The 16,557-nt window shown below is 42.4% G+C and overlaps 1 protein-coding gene across 3 annotated transcripts in view; it reads left to right on the forward strand.

The window, feature by feature from the left end:
* The first annotated feature begins 2,775 nt into the window (after positions 1-2,775).
* Positions 2,776-16,557, forward strand: part of sema4c (sema domain, immunoglobulin domain (Ig), transmembrane domain (TM) and short cytoplasmic domain, (semaphorin) 4C) — an 87,658-nt gene continuing 73,876 nt past the window's right edge. For all 3 annotated transcript variants that reach the window (XM_035658587.1, XM_035658589.1, XM_035658588.1), the window contains exon 1: positions 2,776-3,319. The gene's annotated coding sequence lies outside the window, so the exon portion shown is untranslated. The remainder of the gene's footprint in view (positions 3,320-16,557) is intronic.

Genomic DNA, 16,557 nt, shown 5'->3' on the forward strand with positions numbered 1-16,557 from the left:
TAGACACTGAACACGTAGAAGGGAGGTCAAGGTCTGCTTGTTACTTGTCTAAAAAAATGCTTTTTTATATATTTAAATTCCTAGAAGGCTATATTCACCATTCTGAGCGTAGCTTTCTAGCACAAGACCCACATTTTCCCAACACAGTCTCTTGATGTGGCCCGAGGCCGTGCTATTTCTCCTGTTCATCACCGAGCTGTTTTTAACATGCTGCGGAATGAGAGTCCGATTCCAAATTAGTGTCCTAAATCCAAAGTCATTAACTCTCAAACCAAACAAATCTGTGCCAGAGCGTCTACAACCTGATGTGTGCCTGAGATTATGAGCATTATAATTCAGCCTTGTTTATTTGGTAATCTGTCTGCGTGAGGATTTGGGCAACTATCTTCACAGTGTTTCCATCAGGCAGCATGTAAATTCAGACGGCGCAGACCGTTCAGCATTGGGCGGGGCTGAGAGCTGCTAGACGCACACTCACAGACGATACAATACAATAGATACAGTGGAAGATGAGAGGGAAATAGAGGGAAATGTCAGTCTCAGTTTATTTATTTGTGCTCAGGTTAAAAGGCCCCATGGTGTCTGCAGCTACATCTGATTACACTGAGACAAAAATAATTTTCTGTGCTAATCCTCAAAGATTATCAATCTAATATTTGCCTTCTAATCCCCACACTTTATCTTTGGATCATAATCCCAGGTCTTGTGTGTTTTTTTCCTCTCTGCTCAGGATTATCAATCTTAATGTCAAATATTAAGCCTCTTCTGTAGAGACTGTATGTTCATAATAATAGCAGCGAATCATGTTCTGAGCACGCCCAATAAACAAACACTGATCATTTACAATGCATTTATTCTGGTCTAAGTGAATCTAAAATGAGTAATTTGTATCAGTTTACATTGAAGCATCTCAAGGTGGGCCCGAGGGGAAAACCTCCCAGAAGGCATCGGGGCAAGTTTCACTTCACGTGTTCCTGCATTGTTAGTGGTGTTGTTGTGTTTTACATCGAGCTCTATGTTTCCACTGTTCCCACAGTTAATGACGTTATACAGTTTGTTATCAAAGGGGAAGTCCACTCATTTTACACAAAGTTCGGATTACTAGTCACGCGGAGTGATGACATCATCAGGGTTATCTTTGTTAGAGTTTGGAAGACGTTAAGGAAGCCTCATGAAAGACATTATGGGAAATGGATTCGGTGTTTTTGGATGTCAGCATATTTCTGAAATTAATGAATGAAAACATAGCTATGAATATTATATTCCATGTCTGCCAATAGAACCTCCTAAATGTTACACACTGGACCTTTAAGAGTACTAAACAATATGTAGACCATGAGCGATGTCCATGACTTGCTCCCCAGTGTGACTGCATACAGAGTGACTTTGGTTAATAGTAGACTGGACATTAACCTCATAGTTGAGGTCAAAAAAGCCCCCATCTCTTCCAGTTGTCCTCATTAATGGCCAGGACTTGCAAAACATAGTCATGTAAAAATACACCCCCTCACTCTAACACGAATGACCTAATATTGTTAAATATTCCCTCCAGACATTTTTAAAGACTTGAGACTGTTATGATTTGTTTAATAATTTGTGTGTGATGTGGCTTACCTAAGTTCAATTATTTCGTTAGAAATTCTTAAAATTACATTGATTCCTTCTCACTGTGGAAAAATCCAGAATCTGGCTCATTTCTCAGTTTAACTACTGGACACAAGATATCTCCTACTTCTCTGTAAAGTCCATTCTCAGTGAGCACTGAAGGCTTCCAGTTGCCCCAGTTGCATGGTGGACCGCGATTGGCTTCCATGCTAGCTGTGATGCTGCTACAAAATGCTGCTGTATGTAAACTGAGATTTAAGGTAAGCACAGAGAAACGTTCCTAGTGTCAAACTCTGAACATGCATTATTCTGCTCAAACATCCAATGTAGGAACAATAAGATAAAGAGATTTCTGAGTGGATGGGGGCTTTAAGAAAATATGATTCATATTCTGGTATCTTCTTTTGGGGATGAACATTTATATTAATCGCGGTAAGTGGCAATTTATGCTTTGAAGGAAAAAAAGCTGTATATCATGGAACATAAACTCGTATGGAAAAGATGCTTTAGGCCACAAACCATCTATTTATAAATTAGACAAAGACAGAATGAAAAGAATAGAAAACCAGAAACTATAATTGTTACATTCAGTTAAAGCCTTCATCTGAAAAAAGATCAAAGACTCAAGAACAACAGATTATTTTTCCACTGCTCTGTGCAGTGGCAATGAAGACAATAATAATTTCACTCTATTAATGCTCTATTGATCTCTTGTGGAACATTTTCTCTGCCAAAGTCAGGCTCAGATACAGAGCAGGTGAATTGCTCACTGGCTCTTCCACCGGCAGGAAGTGGTGAACAACCAGACCCAACACTCAAACAATAGTCTCTTTAACAACCAGGCCACCCTGCTCCCCGACCCCCGTTTAAAAGAGACCCTGGAGTGTCTCAGGTCAGACCCCAGGTTGGGAAGCACTTTGCCAAAAACAGGCCCTCACTTTCCTCACAATGAAACTGTCTTAATCAAGCAGTGTAATGGCTTCTGGGGCCCCTCGCCTGTGTCGGGGCCCTTGTTCGGAGAGGCTAATGGGCGGAGACCTGTTTGTGTGCCTTTTTTGAAACCCTCCCAGGTCCCTGCTGTGATGCGTACTGCAGAAGTAGGCTGGGGGCGCACACACGCTGCAGCGCCACGCACCACACACACACACACACACAAACGCACACACATCCTTTCCAGTGGAGATTGGCACAGAGACGCAGCGCCACGACCACTCCGGTGTGTCTGTTTGGTACAGACTGCTCAAACTTCTGCGCAGAGAGGCGGATAGATCCATATCCACCCAGCTCGTCCCAGATAGCGGATTAAATTCACGCTCTCTTTTCTTTCTTTCCCTTTTTTTCCCCATTTCCTCCTCCTCCTTCTCCTCTGGGTTCGTGTTACAAAGCCTTGGGAGGGAGTTGCGCGGAGAGCCAGTTCCTCTGTGTAGAAACTGAATGACAGGATCATATGGCTTGATTTGCCTTATAGTCCAAACATGTTTTTTTTTTAAATAGAGGAAATAAGAAAAGAGGAGAGAGAACCTGCGGGCGAATTCGTGTCAATTCATCTGAAGAGGATGTGGAATAATTTATAACTCCAAATTCAAAAACAAATCCGAGATAACGGAGAAAGAAGCGAGAGGGGGAAACGGATACTGGATCTGTCGTCAGAGAGAGACGGAGAGGAAAGCGCAGTGACTGAAACCCTCAGCACCACCGCCGTTATCACAATAAGGTAAGTTTGAAGCCCTTATTTGTCATAATGGTCGCGGTGCTGCGAGGCGGCTGGATTAAAAGTAGACGAAGGAAGCAGAGGGAGAAAACATCCTGATCCGGAGTCTCCGGGTCTCCAACTGTTGCCATGAAGCCTCCTTTTTCTTAAATAGGACGCCTGCAGACACAATGCGTTGTCTAAACGGGTGATCGGGGTGTTCTAGGTTGTCCTTTTGGGGCTCAATGCGATGCAACTTTATCTCCCATTTCGCGCAGTGTAAACACAGCGCACTGCGGTCAGGAGGAGTTGGATGGGAATCAACTCCGGGGCTTCACTGTAGTCTGTATCTACAGTGTGCTGCTCTGCAATCGCAGCACAGCATTTAAAACCATGCCCAATTTCTAACTTATCATATACCCCTCTGTGTGTGCTCAAACATGCCAGGATTGTTCTGTGCACCACTTAAAAAAAGGACACATCTGCTCATATTGTATCTGCCTGTAATATGTGTAAGTGTGGAGTGTCTGTGGAGCTCTGAAAGGAACTTTTAGGCATTTTTCTTTGCCTGATAGTGTTTTGCATCTTCTGTGGCATCAATATAATATCCCAGCAATATCCCTAACTTACTTTGTGACTTCTGCTGGATGCCTGAGCAGGCAGTTTTATAGTCTGTGGAGATGTGGCGATGTATTCTGCACTCATGCTGTATATTATTGTTATTTTAGAGCTTTTACAGCATGCCACTTGAAACATATAGTAAGATTTTAATGGTTCATTTTCACACAGTAGTTATAGGTGTCACATATGACAGCCCTCATCCACTTCCAGTGCCATAAAAGCAATGAGTCCTTTGAATTGCTGCCTCCGTTTCCTGCTTGCTCAGCTGACACTCAAAAATTAAGCTCTTATGGTGACAATAATCCACTGTGATATTACTTTGGAGTGCTTTTTCCCCTTTCTGATTTCCCCCCCTTAATGAAGTAAGTATTAGCTTCAGTTGAGTGATTATTGTAATTACTGAGGGGGGGCAGGCGTCCACACTGGACACAGAGCAGGGATTTGGGTAAAAAGGTGTGGAAAGAATGGGGGGGGGTCTGCCTTTTTTACAAGCTGGATGGTGCCACTGCCAGTTAACTAACAGACAGTGCGGGGGGAGCACAGCCCTTTAAAATAAAGACAGCAATGATTTTTGGAGAAGTTAGTGGAGTCATGTTATTGCCATGTGGGATGGAGGAGGCAGCGAGGATGACTTTAGATAGATACTTTATTTATATGAGCCTTCTCCTGTTTGAGGATCCACTTTTAGCTTTAATATATTTGTTTATTATTTTCTCATAAAGTTTGTCATAGGATTTATTTTTCATATAGTTGTTTGCTGTGGCTGCTTGTGTTTCTGTGTGTGTGTTTGCGTATGTCACCGTGTCATTTGCAAAGATTAATGAAAGTAATATACTGGTAGGATACAGCGTTGAGCTGCAAGTTGACATTTCCAGTGCAGAGGGATGTAGCGGGGATAATCCCACCAAAATTCACTTTACTCACCTTTTAATTTGTGAAATCAAGTTCACAGACCTTTAAGAATAGACATAATCCTTGAGATAAACACACAGTAGATTAATATAAGACTGAAGCAGGTTACAAAGAGATATGTTTGAAAACTAGTTTGGTTGTAGAAGCTTTCCTCCTGACATCTGCATTATTCCCTGAAAAAAAAAAGCCTTGATAATCCAGTATTATCCAGGGCAGTTGCAACAAAGACACACACACACACGCACACACTTACACACACTCACTGCAGCCCTCTGGCCCCAGATGTTAATGCCTCCATTGAGAGAGCCACAGGACTCCTGCCGACTCGATCTCTTCATTGTCGGACAGACAATAGACTCCACATCCTGACGGCCAGCCTCCTTCCCATCTTCCCTCACACACTCCTCATGCTCCTCACACACGCAGTTAAACAGCACAGAGTCATGCAGACAAAAGGACCACATGCATCATGCATATGTGCAAGCAGGCATGCTTTTACAGTCGGGTTCAGGCAGTGCAGGTTCACATACACTAAACAGTTTCACTCTTGTATTTTTAGTATTCTGTTGTGGTGTTTGAGTCACAAGTCGGACAGATGTGGGATTTCTTTTAAACTTTTATCTGTTATTTAAAGCGTGTGTGTGTATTTATATGTGTTCATGTTCCCTCTGGGTGTTGTGTTGTGCATGTGTCCCCCGCTGCTGTCCACTTCACTGCAGAGCTGCAACTAACAAATACTTTCATTACTCTGCTGCCAGTTATTGTCTCTATTGATTGGTTCACGGTTTTGTCCATGACGTGACAGAAAGTAAAGAAAATGCCAATTATGTCTTTGAATGTTTTGTTCTTTCTGACTCAGCCTTCAACCCAAAGATGTTAAATTTACCAACATATAAAACGAAGAAAAGCGGAGAAGCTGGAAAAGGCTTTTTTTTTTGTTTGAAAAGCGACTCAAACCATGAGTCAATTATCAAAATAGTTGCTGGTTCATTTTCTGATTAATCGGCCAATCACTTTAGCTGTACTACACACTAAACTGTGTGTTTTGACACCGAAAGGCCAACATTGCATCATAGCCGTTACATCGTCACTGCACCAGATGTTTCTGTCTGCTGTTTATGTGTGTGTGTGTGTTTAATTGTCAACCCTGTGTTACGTGCATCACATCAGCGCAACAGATACTGTGTCCCACATGGTGAGCAGCTGAATGCACGGTAAACTCCTGTTATAACGGGATGGCTTTTGAATGTGGAACGCCAAAGCTTTGCATAGAGGAACACACAGTGTTCACTCAGTGTGTGTTCATGCTGGTCATGCTACGGTGCAGTGAGAGCATATGGATCTGAATTCACTGATGATAATGTATTTTCAATGGTGGTAGCTAGGCTTTTTTTTTTTCACATCCACTGCTGAGCAACAGTTGATGTGCCAGCTTCCCACAGGAGGCATTTTTTTCAAAACATCCTTTTCATTCCACCAGCAATTTAATTCCGGCTCTATCGGCCTTTCTTTTTCTCTCAGAAGCAGATTTGCTTTTGTTTTTTAGCTGTTTCAAACTGGTCTGTGTTTCCTGCTGAGCTGAAGGGAGTTCACATCTCCGGCCATGCCCTCTCTGTTTGGATGCTGCATGAACAGAATCACACTGACTCGTTTTTTTTTAATGCGGTGTTCGTGTGTGTGTGTGTGATTAAATGAGTGTTTGTGTATAACAGAGATATGGTTCACGGCAGGCCAGATGCAAGGTCTGGAGAGCAGAAGCAGATGGGTCGTGTGTTTGTGTTTGTATGTGTGTCTGTGTGTGTGTGTGCGTGCTGGAGGGGAACAGTGGGAGGCGGGGCTGGGCTGGACAGGCTTATGTTTAGAGAAGAAGGAAGGGAAGGGGCTTGTTTACAAGACCATCATGGTAAATGGGCTTTGGCAGGGTGCAGGGTCAAAGTGATATAAACCTTGTGTTTTCATGCCTTCAGTGCGTATGTGCATGCATTATTATTGCTATCACTTTATTATGATGGACCCTATTAGCTATAGCGACAAGGTTATGTGTGTGTGTTGAGAGAAGGTGTGATATGTGCACAGCTGTGGACTAAGAAGGACACAGTGTCACCGGAATGGGAGCCTGGCTCACCAAATCACACTCACACGCCCACATTTAGGATTTTTACACATTAGCTTGTCACTGGCATAGTCGAAGACGATGAGGCAACTCATGGAGTCATCTCCGTTTTTTAGTTTCTGTCAAGATTAAGACCAAACAATGTCCCTTGTTGCTTCTTCTAATGAGGATGTTTCTTCTTGTCCTTCCTCTCTAACTTCCTGTGATGTGTCCTTATTTCCTTTCCTGAAGAGGATGAACGTGTTCCTTTTTTTCGCTGTTCCATTGACCTTCCTCCCCTTCCACCATCTGCTGTTCTGAAAAAGTTTTATCTCTACTAGAAGAACAACGCCCTCTACTTCTTGTGTGCCTTAAAGCAATCTTTCTTTGTGCTGTAAATCAATCCAGAAGGAAATCTGCAGTGGCCAATGTAGCTCCACACGGTATAACAAAACACAATTGAATTGAAATGTCTTAAATGTCCCCAAGCAAACCATAGAGACACTTTCATCAATTTGATGGCACATACAGGGTATTAAGAAACACACTGCGCACTGAAAAACACAAGAGAGTAGACTGCAAGTTGTACACAACACAAAGTGAGTCAGCTACAACACAATAGAAGTTTCTGGGGAGGAACTAAAGATGAATTGGCTCAAGCTGAGCACCAGTCAGTGATGCTGGAAAGTAAGCAACAATGTTCTGATATTATTGGAGATGTTAGCTATACACATTTGCTAATTCCTTGCATCATGTTGTCCATCGGTTTTTAGTGTCCCCCCAGAAACTTAGGTTGTGATGTGTATTGTGTATTGAGTTCCATACTACATCCTACATGTAAGTGTAAACAGCATGTACTATACAGTAAATGTCCTAGCACAACTGGAGATTTTTGCAGTTAGCATACAAACAATGAACATGTTTAAAATACATCAAAGGACATCTATCAATAGAATTCAAATGTGTCTGCTTATTAAACTTCACAAAGAGAAGGTAAACTGTGTTTCCAGTGATTTAATACTCATTTCCATTATTAATATGTTCCTGGAGCTGTCTCGCCACCTCCTGCAATTTATTCAACTTTGGTGTCACTGTGAGTCACACTTCCATTTTCTTTGTGGGACGATAGTGCACATCAACAACACACTCAAAAATCAAGTGTTTTTTATTACACATAATAGACTTTATTTTCTTACATAGTGTGAACACACTACGTGCCAAAAACCTGCTCAGCATTAGCATGTAGTATGTGGTTGTGACACAGCTTATGACTCTGTGTGTGTTTTTCTGTCTGTTCCACGTGTTTCTTTATGCTGTGTATGTGTGTGTGACCGTGTATCCCGATTTGAATGTGTGCCACACTGACTTTATGTGTGTTCAACGTGTTGGTGATGTTTGATGGTGTTTTCTTAAGGTCTTGCAGTGTGTTGAGCTATTCCGGCTCTTTTTGGCTAATTTGTTTACAAATTGTCTCTAATGTCTCCAATGTGATGCAGCTATGATTCAGTGATGTTAAAATGCTACTGAAGGCATTATAAATATAGAACACACACTGCACCACCTCCAGCCCCCTCTCAGTGGCTTTCAGGCTTGTTGAGAAGTGTCCATCCTGTGAGAAGCGTCCTGGCAGCGGCTGTGATTGCAGTTGTTCCGAGACGAGAAGCTTTTGCTCTTCTGCAACTTAGCCCTTCCCTTTGAGCTCTCGCTCTCTCTCTCTCTCCCTCTCATCCTCTGTCTCCCTCATCCACTTACGCACACATATTTTCTTCCTCTTCCTCTCTCTCACTCGTTTCAGGCTCAATTCGAGTAGCATAATGAGGTCATTTTTGCATTGCCAAAGTGTAAGCACTTACCACTTATATAGCTCAACTTTAATTGAACAGACAAGTGCATATTCAGCCTATTGTGAATGAAAACTAAGCTAGTATAGAGGAAAGCAGTATAATCCTTTTGGTGGCTCTAATAGTAGTGTCAGTAGTCTCAATGCTCTCAATTATGGATCTCTCGCTCTCAAATCAATTGAGTTAGATTAAATGAAGTCTTATTGGCATTGTTGTCAAAAAATTAACATGTAACAAAAAAAAACAAGGAAAGCAATACTCTCAGAATATATAACACAAGGAAGTGATAAATAGTTGTCACTCTGTATGAATGATGCAGGCCCCCTTTGGGGCAATCAATAAATAAATAAGCCCAGAGGGAGGAAAAGTGTTTCCAGGAAAGTCAGACTGGTGGAAAATCCAATATGGTGCATACTGACGTTCCTGGAGGCAAATCTGTAGAGCAAGTATAACCGCATGCACCAAATATTTTGCAATGTGGAAGTTTTGTTTATCAAAGCTTTTCCTTCTGACCTGTAATCTCCCCCCCGTTGGGCTGATCAATGTAATTTAAAAAATGTCAGAATGCAGTGGTGAGAGGCATCACCCAAATCTAATCACTGTTGTGTGAAACAAATGAAGGAACAGATGGAGAGTAATCCATAGCTCCCCCGCCATGACGCAGACGTTCGTGCTTTTCCACGACACAACAGACTCTAGCTGTCTTTATGTGACTCGCTCAGAGTTACTGGAGGCCATCAGAAGACGCTTGGTGGAGCTGCTCTGGGTGGCTCGGGTCGTCTGCATTATTTATGAGTGGTAGAATGGAGGTGGAGGAGAGCCCTGACCTGCTTGTTTGTTACCAGCTGACCACTATAGGCCATCTGCTGCCCATCAGCCTCTCTCTCTCTCTATGTTCTGCTCTGTGTATGCATCGAACTATCTATCAATAACTGGGTTTCTGTCCAAGTTTTTATGGAAAACAGGACACAGAGTTAGAAAGGTTAAATGGATTTTTTGCTTACTTGTGATTGAGCAGAGTTCAGTAAAAAACAATGTCATAAAAAGTAATGACAATGCAGTATTTCAGTAAACATTAGCATAGCCTACAGTGGGTTTGACAGTGAGCAACTGTGAAGGCGTATTATTATTATTATTATTATGATTATGATTATGATGATGATGATGATGATGAGGAAACAGCTAGCATAAAGACTAAAAACAGGGGAAGACATCTTGCTGCTAGCTAGCTAACTTAGCTAGTTAACTTAGCTAGTTGCTTGACGACCTTGCGGTGACTAGAGGAAGAAGCAATGGTCCCTGAGGTAAAGCCCCATTAAACTGTACCCTGTAACATTTATACTTTGGCTTTTGTATGATTAAAGGAATAGTTTGAAATTTTGGGAAATGTGCTCATTTGCTCTTCTCAGTTATGAGAAGACTGATACCACTGGCTACAGCAGCTGCTTAGCCTTATAAGAACAACTGGAAACAGGGGAAAGCAGTTAGCCTATTTTTATTTTTTATTTTTTAAAATCGACCTACCATCATATAACACCATTTCACACTTGGGTTTTTGTACAGAATATACAAACAAAATATAACGTTAATAAGAGAGCTTTAAAAAGGTGCTGGCAGACGTATTTGGTTACTTTTGGACAAACTGGCTAGCTGTTTTTGCCTGCTTTCAGACATTCTTCTAAGCTAAGCTAAGCTAATCAGCTGCTGGCTCTAGCTACACATTTAGCGTTAAGACATGAGACTGGTATTGATTTTCTCATGTAACTGGGCACGAAAGCAAATAAGCATATTCCCAGAACGTTGAACTATTCCTTTAATGAGTAGTCACTGCAGCAATATCATTTTTCTCCTGTTACATCATTAACATCATTAAGGTTTTCTGTTATAGCATCCATTTACGGTATCTCTGGCCATACACCATGTGGTTGTTGTTGTTTTTTTAAATCTTCTAAATCAAAGACTCTGGGAGAGAAATCTTCATCATATTTGATACTTGTCCAGTAATTTCCTCTTCAGATAGCAGCTGGACTCATCTTTCCTGCCTCATCCCATTTCCTGGGTCTGCCCATACTTGGCTGTGGTTGGAATTGTAAAGCTGGATTGGGAAGAGATAGTAATATGCTTGGCCAAAAACCTTGTCAGCGAGCCAACTGTGTTTTGGGGGCACCGTGTAAGGTATTTAGTATGTTCTCTGAGGCCCCCGACGCGCCTGTTCGTCGTCTGCTTGTTGTTTTGTTCGTTCCGACTCAGCAGATGTTTTCTGGCTCAGTTGTCCGCACTGTGTTTTGTGTACAGAGGACTGCCGGAATTGTTCTCTTTTTTTGTTATTCTGGTTTTGGTGACACGTCAAAGCTGTTTGGTCCCAGTGTGAATACGAGGTTCCTATTGTTTACTGTCAGTGGCAACATTGCTGTGTGTGCGTGTGTGTGTGCGCGCGCGTGTAGTTTGCACGGAGTATATTCCTATGCATATTCAGCTCTTGTTTCTTGCTGTTTTCATGCACCGCGTTGTGTATGCAAATGTGTATGAACCACCAGCAAATATAAGAGTAAAAAATACTGGCTCATGGACTGGATATCTGAGACTGTGTGTGTGTGTGTGTGTGTGTGTGTGTGTGTGTGTGTGTGAATAATGATGCAGATGCAGTGGGTAATGGTGGGGAGGGTGGAGAGGAAAGTAGGCCCCTACCCTCCTCTTCCCCGTGTTAACCAGAGCATGGTAGTTTGTTTTTATGACAGCCTTTTTTTGGCATTGTTCTGGTCCGATAGAGCTCGCCCCCCCTACCGTGGGACTGGCCGTTAGTGGGCAGGAAGTGCCGGGAGCGCGCAGCTTGAGCACACACGCACACATGCATACACACATACTGTATTGCAGACTCCAGAACACACAGCCCCTCCCAGGCTAACGCCCCACACTCACACAGAAAGTTTTGAAAGGACAATAAAAAGTTGCCCCGCGGCTCGCAGGCTGGTAAGCTGCAGCTTATCCAGGAAGGCGCTGCAGCCGGGCTAATGGCCTCTCTCCAGGGTAGGTACTGTAGAGGGGCCCGTGCAGGCTTATCAGCAGCAGGAGGGCCCCTACATGGCTGCTCTCTCAGAGCTCAACTGAGCTTGTATGTGAGAGTAGCTTAGCCTCTGTAGCTGTTGGGAGACTGAGAGCTACCCTTGCTTATTTCCTGTTGTGATTGTCTATTCTTGGCAGTATGGGAAAATCAAAGTTAGTCGTTAGCCACTCCTAAATGGAAACATAGATGTTTGCCCAGTCTAGCACCTCTAATTGGAAATTGAAATTTAACTTAGCGTTGCACTTCCTAATGGAAACTCAGCCTATCAAGTCTTACTGGGAAGTCAATGTTACCCTTTATTGTTGAAAAATCAATGATAGACCAGTGTGGCTTTTACTACTAAGCAAGCAGTTTTTTCCTCGTACCGTTGGGGCCCTTTTGGCAGGTGTGAAGAGAATGGGAAGACAATGTGTGAAATACTGTTTAAATATCTCTGCAGCTGAGGTGTATTTCTTTCCTTTCATTCGAGATGTCTTAGTAAAGAGCCAGCACCGTTTGTAGAATATGATGGAAAGTGAGACGATGTGACTGACTAATCAGATTTTGCCTTGTGTGACGGCTCCAGCGTGATCCGAGCCTGTGAGTCACTGCTGCTCTTCTTCATCTGTGGTGAAGCAGGAAGCGATACAGCGCCGCTACCTCTACTGCAGAGAGGTAACCTGTCACTGTTGTTGTCGCCTCGTGCTGTTCACACAAAAACAACTCTTTTTTTTTGCCTTGAATGAAAAGTAAATACAGGTTGTACATTATCAGGCCTAAATATCCTGAACCTGCTGTTTGTTTTTGTTGACAGTGCCACCTCCCCACGTACTCGTCTGCTTTGCATATTGCCCACGATAGACGTGATGAGATCCGGCAGACAACAAGAACACCACATACAGTGAATACTCAATGTAAATGGAGATCAGACTGATACATAGCTGGATATTTGATCCTGATGTGGACAGATTCTTTATATAGAAACAGTGCTGTACCAGCAGAGCCTTCTGTTGGTGGCCACTAAGCAGATCCACTGGAGCAGTTTGGAGTTAACCCTTAGATGCCCAATTATCCTTTAGCAGTCTGCTTAAACTAAAAGGAATTGATAATTAGAGCCTTGCAATGAGCATTTGATGATTTATTACATTACAGGACTTCTAAGGTTTCAGTTTTGTACTCTACCATGCATTGTACCTGGATTATTTCACAACAGTGGTCACCTCTCCGAAACAATATTACACTGTGACAGTTCTACATAATCTACATAGCCTTCCACAGGTGGTACAGTTTATGGTAAATGTTAAGTGCTTACATGCGCAAGGGTACCTCAACAATGTTGGGACCAAGTGTGAACCTATCGTAACGTCACCCATTGGTTTGTGAGGTACCGTTCTTAAGACTGGAGCGGTCGCCATGACAGATGGAGCCAGAAATAGGCAATGCAGTGACACAATCTTGCTTCATATTTTATCAGCCTAGTTTTAAAGGTTGGATAGTTTGACCTCAGCACCGTGCGCTGGACGGACTCACTGAGAGTGACCTGTCAATCCAAAGGTAGCAAACAAAAGCCTAACCGTCTCGCCACGATCACTGTAAGCACGGCAACTGCGCGGAAGTAATCTCAGATTCAGTAATGAGACGAGGCAAGTTACCGCGATGTAACTGCAGTTCAGCAAGTATTTGTTTGATTATGAATTACATTAAAGTATGTAAACACAAATATTATGGTCTATACCGTTAAAGCATGGTACAGCTTGATTGTGTCCGAGATTGACGGGTCAAATCAAGGGCTGAACTATAAATATATGTGGTATCTTCAGCTAAAGCTAAGATATACACCCCTCTACCACAGCTACCATAGCTTTACTTTTATTGATTCACTTCCTTTTATCACACTTATTGAAACATCGCCGCTAGCTCTGGTCAGCACCTTACTACGCTCACCTCGAGTCCAGCCCGAGGATCTCCTTTGAGCCCAGCTGTATCAGCAGCTGCAGATACAATAGTCCTGTTGTTGAGGTGTTAGTCTGGCTTGTGTGCTGGGGAAGGGGTAAAAGAGAGAGACAGAGTCTGTGTCTGCCCCCCTCACCCGCCCCTATCCTGCTGCAGACTCACCTTTGACCCCTGGCTGGCTGCACTCCCCCCTCTCCTGCTGCTCTTTTCCAGTCCACTGCTCCTTGCATGATGTCTGACCGTCTGAAGGGAGGGATGGAAAGAGAAAAAAAAAAGAAATATGCTCACTGGGATGAGGCCACAATAATGTGACAAAAAGGAGATAAAAGAAGAGATGACAGACATTGGGAAGAATACAAGGGCTGGGGGAAGAGAGAAAATAGAGAAAAGGATGCAGGTTGCCAGGTTTGGTCTTGGTCCACTCCTAGAGAGAGACAGAGATTTGAAAGCAAGAAAGAAGCCAGCTCGTGCAGACAACAGCCCTGAGAAACCAAGATAAGAGCAGACCAGCAGTCAACAATTACACCATCAATTTCCAGGCTGGCTTTCACCTCCTTCTCTCACTCTCTCTTTCAATCTTACTCATCTTTTGCTCCTTAGTGCTCACTCTTATTCTCTTTTCTCCCCTTTAGTCCCCACTGCTCTGCTCCCTGTGTATGTCTGTAACAGAGCTCTCCACGTGTGCCCAGTCACACGAACACATATACTGTATTATGCTCTCACATATACATGCAATGAAATGTACTTCAGCACACTGTACTTCAGTACGAGTATTATAATTGTATGCTTCACCACATTTATATCGGTTCAGTAATTTACAGGTTGTAAGATTTCGTTACATATGTAAGAATATAACACATTGAATAGGCCCATGCTTCCATATTTTACAGTAGTTATGTGGCGTTTTGCAGGACGTATAATAGAGTATTTTTACAATATATTGCTGTCTTATGAAAAGCACAATCTTCAAAACATCAATTAGGCCTGAAACTAACAACTATTTTCATTATGGATCATTTTCTCGATTAATCAATTCATTGTTTAGTTTATAAGATGTCAGAAAATGGTGAAACATGTTAATCACAGTTTCCCAAAACCCCAAATTACGTCCTCAAAAGTTGTTTTGTCCACAAGCCAGAAGCTGAAATCAGAGAATTTGGAAATTCTTTGTTTAAAAAAATGACTCAGAACAATTAATGGATTATCAAAATAGTTGCTGATTAATTTAATAGTTGACAACTAGTCAATCAATCAACTAATTGTTGCAGCTGTAACATCTGTCACAACCAGGAAATGCAAACTGGACTCAAATATAGAAAGGGCAGGCACTAGGATGACTTCAGTGATTTACTCTATGAAAGTAGCTTACTGGCAGGTACAGGCAGGTCCAGGTCCAGGTTTAGGTGACAGAAGCTGCAAAGCAAAAACCAAGATGCAACACAGGAACATAGCAACTGACAACGAAGGCACAGGAACACACACACATAAAGTGTCCTGGTGAGGGAGAGGATAACTAGACACAGGTGAAACTAATCATGGCGGGGCAGACAGTCCAAACTGGAGGGAAATCAGACAAAGACAGCAAGTGAAGTTAAACAACATGCACAAGGAAGGACTCTTTCAACATAAAAAAGGAAATAACTGAACTAAAACCCAAAACCATGACAACAAGTTCTCATGAAGTAAGGAAGAGAGCCCTGTTTCAACCGGTGGCAGTGCATTTTTAGTAACATAGTTAAAGTGCTTTTAAATGGTTTGTGCTGGGAAAGAATTAGAAAACATTGGAAAAGATAAAATTCTTGTTCCAGTCGTTGTTCAGCTAAAGCTAATATGAGGCTTCAGAAGCCTTTTACCTACTTTTCTTTTTTTGTTCCCTCCGATGTTTTCTTTCTGAGTCGAGGCGGAGGTCACATGTTGGTTTTCAGCAAAATATCTGAAAACCTCATATTTGCTTCAGCAGAATTTTGGAATACATTTTTGAGAACTGGAGAGTTATTATAGCAAACAATTGTTTCAAAGTACATATGCCATGTGGGTACTGTATAAAGATCCATTATTTCTTCAGTTTGTCGCAAAAATTTGCAGGTTTTCAATGAGCAGAGACAATTTACTTCGACTGGAGGAAAAGATCTGAATACTTCCTCTATATAATTTCACTGACACACACACAGACTCTCAAACACACACACTCGTATCATCAGACAAATACGGAAGGCCACGTGCACTTTCTCACACACACCTGTACTAACACATTCACAAACCTTCACACGCTCACACACACACACACACTTACGCTCACACATCGTCTATCTTCTCTCTCCCTTTCACACATACAGGCCTGTGGCATATGGAACAGTTTATCTTGCAGTGTTATTTTTTTATCTTTCGTACCTATTAGGCAAAGTCTTTTTTAGGAACACCAGGGAGGAGAGAAAAGCAAACTCTTTATTATGATTTTTTCGCCTGAGGTTAGACCAGCCGTGGAGAATACACACACACACACACACACACACACACATACACAGAGGCATGTACACACACAAAAACTCTGAGCCCCCCTCTGCTCCTGCGCATCCAAAAATCAATAACACGTCTATTTAAAAAAAGCCTGAAAACTAATGGAAAGAGACAGTGAGGGAGTAAAAGAGGGATGCTGATGAACCCCACCAACTCACACTCACACACACTTACTCCGGCTTGCTTACTTTCTCTGCTGATGGTGCTTTTTCTTCTTTTCTGTCCATCTGACAGACAGACAGACAGACAGACAGACAGGCAGGCAGACAGACAGACAGAGGTT

This window comes from Morone saxatilis, unplaced genomic scaffold (genome assembly GCF_004916995.1).
Source record: "Morone saxatilis isolate NCDOM2014 unplaced genomic scaffold, NCSU_SB_2.0 Contig16, whole genome shotgun sequence".
Taxonomy (NCBI): domain Eukaryota; kingdom Metazoa; phylum Chordata; class Actinopteri; family Moronidae; genus Morone; species Morone saxatilis.